Source organism: Leptopilina boulardi, unplaced genomic scaffold (assembly GCF_019393585.1).
Source record: "Leptopilina boulardi isolate dan_hultmark-lab unplaced genomic scaffold, ZJU_Lbou_2.1 LbouV2_292, whole genome shotgun sequence".
NCBI lineage: Eukaryota > Metazoa > Arthropoda > Insecta > Hymenoptera > Figitidae > Leptopilina > Leptopilina boulardi.
Genome location: NW_026137854.1, coordinates 1,798,663 through 1,810,424, shown reverse-complemented (window position 1 = coordinate 1,810,424; position 11,762 = coordinate 1,798,663).

Genomic DNA, 11,762 nt, shown 5'->3' with positions numbered 1-11,762 from the left:
GTTAGAAAGGTGGTTAGGGCAAAAAAGGAAAACTAAAAGCAAAGGATCGGAAACAATTGATAAGGTTACTCTAAAAATTGAATGGTTCAATTCCCAACGAATTCCAAAGAAAAAATCTTGACGGATCGGATGTATCGAGATGGAAAGCCACTCAGTTCAGGTTTTTTTTATTATATGTTGGAGCCATAATTCTTCGATCAGTCCTTTCGAAAGAATATTATTCAAATTTTTTGAAATTATCAGTCGCATCTCGCATCTTATGTCATCCTACTTTGGCTGTTACTCATGTGGATCAAGCTCGACAACTTTTAAGACAATTTTTCTCTAAATTACCTCAATTGTATGAAAACGACTTTCAAGTTATGAATTTTCATAATACCATACACTTGGCGGATGACGTTGAGAAAATGCAGGGCCCGTTGACAGCATACTCGGCTTTTCCTTTTGAAAACATGTTAGGGTTGATAAAAAAATTGATAAGGACACCAAGAAATCCGCTGCAACAAATTGTACGTCGATTGTCTGAAATAGGGACCTCTAATCTTGTAACAAAAATTCCAGAATTTAGTAATAGAGTTGAAAGCGGGAATAGAAGTATTCTTCATGTTGATTATACTAGAATCAATGTAAAATCGTTTCACATAAGTGTACATTTTCCAGACAATCTTGTCCAATTAACATCAGGTGACATCGTAAAAATTGAGAGAATTTTTTGCGATTCTGAGGATGAAAACAATGTTTTTATTGAGGGTCCAACAATTAAAAAGAAAAATTTGTTTGAAAAACCTATACCGTCGTGTGAATTGGGATTGTTTGTTCAAGAATCGGTACGAGATTCTTCAATCATTTACCCTATAAGTTTAATTGCAAGAAAAGCCTTTTGCATCACAATGAATGGAACAACTTATTTACTTAATTTGTTACACGAGTAAGGACTGAAATATTTTGTGGCATTCTGCTTTAATAATTTTTTATTTATTTCATTGATGTAACAATATTTTACATCATTTCTGACAAAACTTGTATAAAAAACATCTCTTGACCTAAATAAAAATCATTTAAATTAAAAAAGTTCAATTATTGAATTTCGACCAAAAAAAGTATTTTTTCAATTTAAAAAATTATTCTTTTTTTCATAAACGAATTTTAAAAAAATATTTCTTTTATTGCAAGAAAATATAGTTTTAAATAAAAAGTATTTTTGTTAAAAAAAGTAGAAAAAGCAAACAAGTTATCTTTAAGTGAACAATTTGTTCATAATTAATTACGATATTTTTTATATTCACTTAATATTTAAAAAATAATTTAAATATTAGATATTTGTATGCATTGAAAGTAAAAATATTTATATTAATTTTAATAATAGTAATAATTATGAACAATAAATTTTTATATAATTTTATTTTAAATAATATTAAAACTAGATATAGATCAATTGCTTAAGTTCAAATTTATTAATTTTACGTTCGGTTTACTAATTGATGATAATTTATAGTTACGAGACAATGTTTACAATATTTGTTATTATTACTCAATTATTATTGATTTATTAATATTTTCAAACTAATACGAAGTTTGATTTAACCGCGCAAATGGTGAACGGAAGCGCAAGATTTCATTGAGATGCGCAAACGCGAACGCCATGTTGTTCATTATTGTGTGCCGGATTGCCAGTTGATACTCGTCGAACTAACAACTTTCGAACCTCGTGTATTCAAGACAGCTCGCCTTCAGTTTCTGCATGTTAGTTCCTCGTTTTAAAGTTCATTAAAACCAAAAGAAGAGAAATATATTTTAATCGTCAGTATCTCCGTTCAAATTTGTGTGAAATTTCAAGTTTGATCGATACGAGAATGAATCCATATCGATCTAACAAGACTGCGTCGGCAGACGAGGTAATGTACATAATTATTTATTATACTAGCATTCGATTATTTTGTTTTTAGTGACTATTGTAATAACATATGATGTAATATTCGTCGTCTTCTATTCATCCTTGTTTTCTTTTACCTCTTCTTTCTTATCTTTACTTGTATCTTACTTATTAGGTTGTATTTATTTCGCCGGTGAAAGAAAAACATGGAAATGTTGATAATGCACAGGGCAAAATAAACACAGCCTATTTATTATTGTATAACTTCTCAAATATGTCTGTTTATTAAGATCGTCAAGAAATACCTTGAGAAAAAATTTGTGGTTATCGAATTTACGGATGAACTGTATGACGATGGAAAAAAATGGTCGAATTAGTACCAAGTACATGGATTAATATTGATACAGAGCCTTATTCTTGCTTTTATCCCAAAAGAATCGGAAAAAAATTGATAGCAATGATTCAAAACTTGAGTGAACCAATTGAGACTTGGCAAACATACCCTGTAAAAATTTTGCAAGGAGCAGATAATTTTTTTTAATTTCCTTCTTTCATTTTGTCACAAGTATAACAAATTTTTTTTAGCATTTCTAGAAATTTTATATTATTTCGGTAATTTTGATAAAATTCCCTGTATTTTATCTAATTTTCCCAATTTTCCAGACCCGCAGCATCCCTGTCATATTAAATTAAAGCTTCCTATAGAATTGCTTTACTTTATACAACAAGATATGAATTTTTTTCTTTTTCATCACTTTTTATTTACTTATAATCGAAAAATTATTCCTAAAACTTTTTTCAGATGATTATGAGCAGGGCAAAAGGCGACTAAGTCGAGCATGTATAACTGCTAACGTAGAAAGCACTGCCGCTGAGGAAAGTGAAGCGGGATCTATTAGCAACAATGATGAAACTGAAAGTGAAGACTCTCAAGGTGAAGTTGACGAAGACTCAGATGAAATACACAACTCTAAAAACGGCGAGACTTCAGATGAAACTGAAAGCTCCTTTGACGGAAATAATAATAATTTAGAAAACCTACAAGGATCACGCAAACGAAATATTGGCGAGTTTTTAAAAGAAGTTTATTAACTTTTATATTTATGATTTACATTACATACAATAATTTATAAACATTTGTTGATTTTTTCAGTAAAATGTATAAAAATTTAAAAATTTTTGTGGAACGTTTATTATTTTTATTTAAAAAATTTCAAAAATGCAAAATTGATAATTATTATTTTTTCAGATTCCGACAAAAATAATTCAGAATTAGCTGCTTCAAAGAAGCAAAAAACCGTGGAACGCGATTCTGGAAATTCAGAAAAATGCGGTTCATCATCAGGACCACGCAAACGAAATATTGGCGAGTTTTTAAAAGAAGTTTATTAACTTTTATATTTATGATTTACATTACATAAAATAATTTATAAACATTTGTTGATTTTTTCAGTAAAATGTATAAAAATTTAAAAATTTTTGTGGAACGTTTATTATTTTTATTTAAAAAATTTCAAAAATGCAAAATTGATAATTATTATTTTTTCAGATTCCGACAAAAATAATTCAGAATTAGCTGCTTCAAAGAAGCAAAAAACCGTGGAACGCGATTCTGGAAATTTAGAAAACTGCGGTTCATCATCAGGATCAAACGACGGTATTGTTATACAAATTAAACTTTTATTTTAATTTAATTCTAATTTCTATTGGAAAAATGTCAACTGATGTTTAATCTGATTTATTTAAATTAAAATTCATTATTACTAATTGAATAAATTTCAAATCTAACCCACTTTAACTTTAATTGATTCAAATTTCACTGCAAAATTCAATATTTATATTGCTTAATTTTTTGAATTCTATATTTCTTTCAGGCATTGCTTCAATTGTAACGGAAGTCAAGTCTTTAAGAGTAGAAATAAACGATTTGAGAGGCAATTTTACCTATTCGATTCAACGAGAGTGCAAAAAAACGAGAGCCAGCATTAAATACGATTTTGAAAAAAAAATTAAAGCCTTAGCATTAGATTTTTCTAATCAAGGGATTGAGACGGCTGCAGGAAATATGGAGAATGCGAAAACAGTTTTAAACACCCCTCTACCGATTTCTGATATCGATACTTTTCTTTCATTCGATACAACTGTAAGAGAAGAAGCAAAAACCGCGGCTTTAGTAAGTATAATTTAAAGTTAAAATCAATACTCTGAGCGGGCACGGATCGTTTAGTTCAAATAAATTATTTAAATTAAATGAGCTGTACTAGGGTGTCTACTAATCCTAGAAATATCCTGAAATCTTAATTTTTTTCCTAGTAATTTTTAAGTTTTCAACTATTTGATGATGTTTTAAATTACTCATATGTTAAGTTAAATAATAAATAAAATAAAATAATAAAGAAACGTTTTTATGTTTTCAGAGAACTGTTATGCAAATTTTAATTCGAGGAACAAAAGATTCGAAGGATGCAATCAGAAGTTGTTTGCCATATTTCATTTCAAAAGCAGTGCAAATTGAGTATACAGGAAGCGGCCGTGTCACGAAAAATGGAGGGAAAAGAAATTTTAGTGAAACATACATATATAAATGTATGGCTGAAATTATTGGTGCCAAATTTGCAACATCTCAAGCCGTGGTGCTTACCGACACGGGTAAATGGCTATCCGGCGCGGGAGATCGAGAAGGTGGAAAAAAAGAGCGGTCAAATAAAACATAGTTAAATTTGTAAAAAATGTAACTTAACTTTAATAAGCTCATTGTAAGCTCCTTATTGTACCTTCAAAAAGATAAAAAAAATAAAACGTATTTTACTTAATTTTTTCGTATTTTTATTATTTTAATTAACTATTAAAAATTAATAATTTATTTCATTGAAAATAATTGAGCCGATATTGTCCCATTATTAGTCGCCAAGATCGAGCCATTAATGTCTGCCAAGATTCGGCTGCCGAATGTCAGCCAACACTTAAAAACTAACATTCGACCTAGAATCGGCACCAATAATTTCTTTCTTTAATAATTTCTTTCAAGTATTATTATCCCTTAATACAGTAATATACTTAAAGAAACGTTTTTCTTAAACCTTTCGTAGAAACTATGCTGTCCCCATTTACCCTAAATTAAAAATTTTTTTTAAATCTTACTGTAAATAAGGACAGTCAGTTTCATGCGTTTAAAGCTTATCTAAATTTATTTCTGCTGCATAAAATTAATCCTGGGAATGTAAATAACAACTTAAAAAAATATAAACCAGCAAACATTACCTTTTAAAGGAAGCAACTTACGTAATTTGTGAAAAATAGGGATTTTGTCCCCATTTACCCCAACTGACCCAAACTTTAAACTGCATACGAATTAATGTTAAAATTCATTTGTACTTGTAAATGCAGCTTATATACAGTTTCAATGTATGCATTCAGTTTGTGGGCACCTCAAACCGCCCCAAAAAAATAACGAAAAAGTTTTTTTCTATATGTAAAGAATAACCAAAAAAATTATGTAAAATATAACTAAAAAAATTATGTAAAAAATAACTAAAAAAATTATGTAAAAAATAACGTTAAGAAAAAACAAAAAAAAATTCAATGTACAAAATAACAAATTGAAAAAAAAAATTTTTTCATTTACAAAAAAGTTAAAATTTACAAAAAATAAAAACAATATTAAAAAAATATAATGTAAAAAATAACAATTTTTATGTTTTGTACAATATAACTTTTTTATGAAAATTCTTGTGTAGTTTTGATACCGACTCATCACATTGTTAATTTGACAACATATTCGTGACTAGTGACCCCAAAAAGCCTTTAGAACGGTGTAGAGTTAATTTGTACGTACTTTAAATTTGTTCGAGTGTTAAAAACTTAGATGGGCCAAACTTGCTACACTCCTTTATTTTTAATCAATAAATATATAATGCTGCATCGTCAAAATTAAAAGAATGGTTATATTCAGTTGTATACAAATCCAAATAGTAGAAAACTTTTAATGAAATAAGTATAATATTCATTTTTTACATGAGAATAAAAACTCACTATAATAAAATAAATATAATTTCCTAATAAATGTTACTCATTCTGAAATTTTTCACAGTGCTTTGAGGAACTTTTTAAATGTCTCGAAGGGTAACAAGAAATCTAGCAGCCATATGCAAAATAGTATCATATTGATTTATAGGAATATTATCCCCGTCATTCTCTGTAATTAAAAATTTATGATTAGAACTAGAAAATAAAATATTAATATACTAAAAGATATTTACCAAAAAAGTCTGGAAGTCTGTTATGTTGTTCTTCATTATTTTGAGGGAGATCACCAAAGTTTTCTCGTAAAAATTATCCAACTATATTTTCATCTCTAATCTCTATTTCTAATTTAAAAATTACGTTTTAATTATGTCACTAAATTTCATTTCTCGAACTATAAGTTGGAGGTAATGATAATATAATATATGTGAAAAATTAAAAAGTAACTCACCAAACACGTCATTTCTCTCATTATTATCCGGAATCTCATCATTGTTAATATTAAATTCATCTACTTGTTCTTGATGATTTCTATACAAATATTTACGGAAAGAATGACAATTTTCTGTGTCATTCCACATCCACTTTTATTACATGTCACAGAAAAATTTGGATTCAGTCGATGACATTGTATGTAATGTTTAGTAAATTGCACTTCTACTTCTGTGCTAAAAAATCACATTGAACAATTTAATTGGCGAATGTTTTCCATTTTATCATGTTCTTGACATTTTGAGGTTATAAAAATATAATTTGATTATATAGAATCTCCAGCTTATATTTTTCTTAAAAAGTGACCTCTTAGAATTTTAATGAATTTATTTAATAAACTTTAAAAAGGTATGTTTTTGTAAACTGATTTTATTCTCCGAAATAATTTGCAAAATATAAATGCTTCGAAGGATTTATCACAAAGTGAAAAAAAATTGTGTTTTTTTTGACGGTTTCTTGAATACAGTTGACATGGAGAATTATGAGTGCTCGAATTTAAAATAAAATATGGATTTAAATACTTTGCAGGATTTTCCTCACGAATCTTAAAATTTACCATCAACATCAACTACAATTCAGCAGGATGAAGTTCCAGAAACAGATTCAACGATTGGAACTCAAAAGCTACTTTCAAGATTCAAACCTAAGCAACTGAAAAATTTATACAAGGTAAATTTTTTTAGTTTTATATACTATCTATAATTTTCATCATTTGATTATCAGAATTAACTAAATAAATTTTAAATGATTATTTAAAATCTTCAATATTCCGTAAATTTATATTAGTTTTTATATTATAATAGTAAAAATGGTCTTTCTTAAAATAAATTGAAATTATAACATCTTTTATAAATAAAGATATTTGACAATTTTAAAATTATTCTATACAAATTAATTCTTTTAAATTAAATTATTGTAAAAAATTCAATTACTTTATAAAAAATTGTTTTCAAAAAAATTCCCTGTTTTCACTAACTTATCCCTGACTTTAAAAAATTGTATTTCGATCAAATAAAATTTATTTTGATACAATTAAATAATTTACTTGTCTATTATCCACTAAATACATATGTATTTAAACCAAATAAATAATGTTTCATAAAAAATAAAATATTTAAATGGAATAAATAAACTAATTTGGGACGCATAAATATTCTCTACATTTAACTTATAAGAATTTTTGCGGTGTTGAATTTTAAATTATTAAATTTTCTATTTAGCAAAAATTTTATAAAACAGATTTTCTAGTATATTGAATTTCAATTTAACTGTATTTATGTAAAGAAAAATTGCACTAGCAAGGAACACTAGGTAGGTGTCCCCCTCCGATTTCGTTCATCTTGATATATGTTGTAGTACTCGAAAAACTAATTGACATGTATATTTTTTTATCGGCAATGGTGAACATTTAACGGGTGAAAGCCACCCCTAAAGTTTTTACGGAAATAACAAAATTTCACAATATAAAGAAAAATTCAATAAAATTAATTAAGTCAAATATGTAATAAACAATAATAATAAAGCAGTTTATTTATTTACCGATATTAAATTGTTAGTTTTAGTTAACAAATGATGATTTTTCGAAATAAACTTTCACGTTCAACGAGTTCGACTTTCTTACGAACACGTGGTCGCGAAAGAAAACCTGTCCCTATCGCAACCATGGTCGCAGATGTACACGAAAGATGTACGCAGAAGCGAATTTAATCTACTCGTTTAATACGCCAGAGCAACTAATTTAATGCTCCTGGCTGGCTCTCGGTGTAACCAGGCTCATAATTTCGTAAGTGTACAAATTTCACACTGACGTATACTCTCGTCAAAAACTACTATTTGCAAATCTTTATTATCCTTCCATAAGCTTTGAAGTTTTCGTAGATAATCGACTGATGCATGACCTATTCTTACATGCCAAAGCATTGCTTTGCTTGTTTTTACAGATTCCGTAAATGATTTAAACAAGATAAAATCATCTTCTAACAAATTAACAAATGGTACTTCATCCATATTTGTTATTTTTCTATTTGTTAAATTTGTCCGTTCACACAGTAAACCGAAACGGAACCCTTATGGTTTCACTCATGTCCGCCCACAAAATCATGTCCCCCCTCTAAAATCTAGCTATTTTAACCGATTGGGCTCAAACTTAGTATACCTTCGTATTTACACATATTTAATTGCACGTGTAGATTTTATGAAAATTATAGCTAACTCTTTTGAAATTGACTTAAATATTGCTTCGCAACAAGAACTCAAAAATCCTAAAAAAAGCTCAAAATTCCTTTTTATCTTAACTTTAACTACTTTAACATCTCAAACTTTGTACATACATATGTATATATTTACAAGCAAATTGAAAGAAAATTATATATAATAATAAACATAAATAATAATAAAAATTTTGGTGCACCGGTTGTACTGGTTAGTTAAAAAATTTTTGTACTTTAAAAACGGACATCAGTTATCCCGGTTTGGTGCAACTTATGTCCCATACAGTGCGTCTGATGTCCCTTACAGCGCTTCTGACGCGCCATATCAGGATAACAGTTGCCCGCAACCCATAGTACAACAGTTCTACCGTAGATTGCGCATCTGATGCACCAAAATTTTTTCCGTGTATAAACATTTAAATAATCGTGAAAGGAACCCTAGGTAAGCGAGTGTAACTCGCACTTGACCAATTGTTTAGATTGTCGTGAGTTATCATCACGAGTTGGTTTCGAATTAAAACTATTTCGTTTATTATTCTCTTTCGACTTAAAAGATCGTTTATTATTTGAAGGGAAACGATTATCGTACTTATTATTATTGTTCTTGTAGCGCTTTTCTCGACCAATATTTTTATTAAAATTTTTTCCTTTTGTAACCAATCGTTGAGGGCAATCCGCAGCCACGTGATTTAAAAACTGTCTACACTCTGTAACAAATTTCAAGTTCATAAAAATAGAAATAAGAAAAGATTTCTCCATAAATTATATATATTCAAAATAATAAGAATTTTATACAATAATTTAATTCAATTCAAAATGACTCGAGTCTATAATTAATAATCAGAGCTTCTCCCACTTCAACATTCACACCTATTCACATACAAAGTCAAAATAAAAATATAATTTAAGGAAGAGATCTGATAACAATTGAAACATTGATTATACACATAAGAAAAATACATAAAAAAGATATAAAATATCAAAATATATGTTACTTATCGCTCTTGGTTATGGGGATAATGGCTGTAGCTCGGCGTAGGCTAGCAGAAGAAAATTACCAGCAGCAATTGAGTTATGTCGACTTTTCGTCCTTTCAATCAGGTTGCTATCAATCTGTGCAGCAAACCTTTAAATATCGGCCTTCTTTCCACCGGAATTGCAAAGGATATCACGAAACTAAACCCTTGGATTCTCTGCCTCGCAACTTAACACGCCATCAGTGATTTTTCGCCCATAAACATCATAAGAATATAGCAAAAGCGCCATACTAAACACAATCAAATCGAATTGTAAATTAAACAAATAAATCAATACATTTATTCTTTTTTTAAAATTAAATGATGATTTACCAAAAAGTCTTCGGCGCGGAATTCCCCTCAATGAGTGAATATGATTCACGAGTGAATAAGCAAAGAGTCAAAAAGGATTCGCAATATATAATTCATAGAAAAAATCCCTCCAATAAACCTCCTCTCCGAGCCCACTCCTTAGCTTTTCGGAATGATCATTCGGTTGCCCGAAATTTGTCAAGTTCTCTATAAACGCAAGACGGGTAATCAGATTCAAGGCTTAGGGAATACTTTGCACATGAATATATGCCATAACTTCCTTACATTACCCCCCTTTCTTTTTGTTTTATTTATCCAAATTCACATGATTATAATCATATATAAAGAAAACGAAGAAAAACAACAATAAGCAATCATTGAATTCCGCAGACTATCCAATCATTTCAATTAACATAAAATATCGATAATTTAGTTATCTTCGTATTTATTTAACAATATAACATTGCAACCATATATGAATCCTTTTATTACAGAAATACTCATGAACGCCTTTACATACGCCATATAATATAACATTTAAAGAAGGATGCTACGATTCAACATTTTATTTTATTTATATATTTAGGGGAGAGTAGTCAGGGTTGGACAGTGGCTAGGGTTGAGCCATCGCGTTTTGATGGTTTATCACACTAGATCCATCTGTCTTTGTATCTAAGTATTTGTTAGCAATGTCAGCGAACTTTTCACATACGTTGTAATGAAGTGTGCGAACAATAAAGACGTATTATGCAAGTCAGTGCTGTACGCTCAACAAAAAACTTTTTTCTTGTTTCAAAAGAAGACAATTAAGTGCAGAAAAAATATGTCAAAGACAAAGTAACTTGACTAAAATTGGTCATTAAGATGTTATATGAAAATGTGGAACGTAATATGGTGTTTGGATAACGCGCTTATTTCTGTGTGTGATGTGACGCTAAACGATGCGTGAGTCAGGGTTGAGCCACCCAAAAATTTTGCAATTATGAAGGGTTCATGCAATGGAAATTCATTTATCGACTAAAAGAGGTGTCAAAAACTTCATTTTCATTGGAAACAAAAAAAACAAATTTTTAATATTTTTTTTTCACTTTTCAGACAAGCTTCGCGATACAAGCGAAAATCTGAAAATTACATAATAAGGGCTTTTTATTTTAATTTCGTGGTTCCTTTACACATTTCCAAGTGTATTTGAGCGCCATTTATTATTTGAAGGTCATTATTAATTATTTATCTGCATATTTCATTAATTTTCTACAGTGGCTCAACCCTGACTACCTAGTTCAACCCTGACTACTATTTTGTCATTTTTTTTAATTGACTATAACTCCAAAACTTTTGCTCAAATATTTTTACAAATGTTTAGCAAAAACATTACATTTAAGTAGATCTTTCGAACCATATGCGAGAAATCTCTAAATTCGGCCTACAGGGAAAGTTATAGAGAAAAGTTAAAACTATGTCCAACTCTGACTACACTCCCCTAATCATTTGGTATTTTATATTTTCTTCATAAACGATTTTCTTAATGAAAGACATTAGAAAATCGTAAATCAAACATTTTTTGGTCTGATTTTTCGAGATAAACTTGACTGACAGAACTTCCAGGATTTGACTCATTATGTATTGCGGACGCAATATTTCTAGGTTAGCAGCTTATACTTTAATTTGCAATCTTCGAAAAAAATATTTCTTTGAAAAAAAATTGCGCGTTTTTCGTCAAAAAAATGTCCACAACTTTTTCAAATTTTATTTTTTTCAATTTAAATGTCGGATTATGAAAGATCGTTGAAAAAAGTCTGTCATTCCGCTTCTTAAGAGGTTAATTAACTGTAAAAT